At 35.7% G+C, this 2,044-nt stretch overlaps 1 pseudogene; it reads right to left on the bottom strand.

Moving 5' to 3' along the window:
* Window positions 1-335: 335 nt before the first annotated feature.
* LOC124894598 lies at window positions 336-1,342 on the bottom strand (annotated as a pseudogene).
* Between the last annotated feature and the right edge of the window lie 702 nt (window positions 1,343-2,044).

The following is a 2,044-nucleotide window of genomic DNA, read 5'->3' as shown; positions in this document are numbered from 1 at the left end:
AATTCGAAGGCTTTAAATAAACAAATAGACAATTTTATTCGAAAATGCCAAAAGAATAAAAATAATAATGAATTTGAATGCATCTACATACCTAAATGGCTTTTAATTTGCAAGGTCAATGAAACTGAGTTCTCATCTTTCTTCTTACCCGTCAATTTAAATTCATTATTCTGATAAAACCTCTAAAATTCCAATGTCGGAGCACAAGGACTTCCACAATGGGAGTCTGTATAAACTGATTAATTATACTCGGAATCTACATCCATTGAATGAGGTGCAGATTACAATGAACTTAATGATCTTGGACTTTGGTAAGATGAAAGCTAGAAACAGACTATGGGTTGGCTCATTTAAATTCTCAATATGAAGAAATGGATCTTTGAGAAGGTCCTTGGCAGGCAACCTCAACAAAGCAGGAAGCAGGCATTTCTCGAAGAATGCTTTGATTTGGGGATCAGTAACTTTGCCGAGGGAAATAGGTTTAACACCCTGAGAATAAATAAAGTTTCTTCGATTTACTAAAATATGTAATGCCTGCATAACTTAATGAAGCAACTTTATCAAACTTACCGAGCTAACTTTCTTAAAAATTTGAGTAGGATTTTTGCATTCACTATAAGGATCTTCAAAGGTTACTAGTCCAACATACGCATGCCGAAGGAATATATGTCAACCAGTTCATTGTATTCTTCTTTGTAAAACTCTGGTGCCATAAATTCCGGGGTCCCTTCAGAGGAATAGATAAAGTTAGTATTTTAGAAGATGGGGCATTATGTCAATGTATGTCGATACAAGAAGTATCCGTAACAATACTTTTAAAAGTAGGCTGCTCCATAATGGTAGCCAATCCAAGGTCCCCAATCTTAATTTCTCCAGTATTTCCATCAACAAATATGTTGTCACACTTCAAGTCCCTATGAATGATAGGAGGGTTGTAACTGTGAAGATAATCTAAACCTTGAAGTACCTGCTTGCCCAATTCTTTATTACCTTCATATCAACACTTCTATACTTCTTGCAGTATCTGATAAGTACAATTTACATATTTATTGTATGACAACACAATTTGTAAGCAAAGAAAATGAGGAACTATGAGAAACTACTGCCTCAGGTTCCCAGATGTGAAGAGTTCAGTGATCATGTTAACTGTTCTCTTCTTTTCATCAATCCATGAATCATAGAACTTTATTATATTTCCATGCTTCAATTTTCTAAGAAGATTCATCTCCGCATATAACTTTCTCAACTTGTCAGGTGACTGCAAAACGTCCTCGACTTTCACTCGGCTCCATGCGCCTTCAATACCATCATGTAAGTCAAATGCCTTGTAGCTGAAACGCATTTTTTTAGAAAAAAAAGAAGACAAAATGCATTATGCTCTGAATACATAATTCGTCGCTCGCTCGGCTTTGGCTTCGGCTTCGTCTTTGGAAAATGATCGATGAGATCTATCTTTTCGGATAAAGTTTATTTGACAGATACTTAATCCGAAAATACCAAAGGGAAAAACGCAACTTTTCTATGTTTTTTATCCTCCATTGATACGCATGCATGCAGTGGTTGATATTGTTTTGAAATGCAATGCAGAATAGAAGTGATGCTTTAGAAGGGATACAACCCTTCAACGAAATGACACACTGTTTCGCGTGAAATGGTATGCCTGTTCGGAAAAGACACATTCTTTGGATGAACAGACATGAATTTTCAGAAAGATCACACCTTTTTAAGTGAACCATTGCCACCTTTTCGAAGAGACGTCTGATAGGCTATATAAACTTGTTGCTTTCATCCACAGGTTTAGACACGAATTTTCTGAAATACAAACTATCTTCTTGTCTTCAAAAACATTCTGTGTGATCAATCAAATCATTCAGTGAGTTCATTGAATATAATTATTTGAGGTATCACTATAGTTGGATTGAAAGTCATTTTATCCTGGGAGGAAGATTCCAAAACCTCGGGTATAGTGAGGGGAATTATTCCTTAAAGACACTTCGTGAAGTCGGGGGACTTGGCTTTACATTTCTATTTCATCTTAATTTCT

This window comes from Capsicum annuum, unplaced genomic scaffold (assembly GCF_002878395.1).
Source record: "Capsicum annuum cultivar UCD-10X-F1 unplaced genomic scaffold, UCD10Xv1.1 ctg75839, whole genome shotgun sequence".
In the NCBI taxonomy this organism is placed as follows: Eukaryota; Viridiplantae; Streptophyta; class Magnoliopsida; order Solanales; family Solanaceae; genus Capsicum; species Capsicum annuum.
The sequence above is the reverse complement of the archived record's forward strand: the minus strand, read 5'-3'. Positions and strand labels throughout refer to the sequence as shown.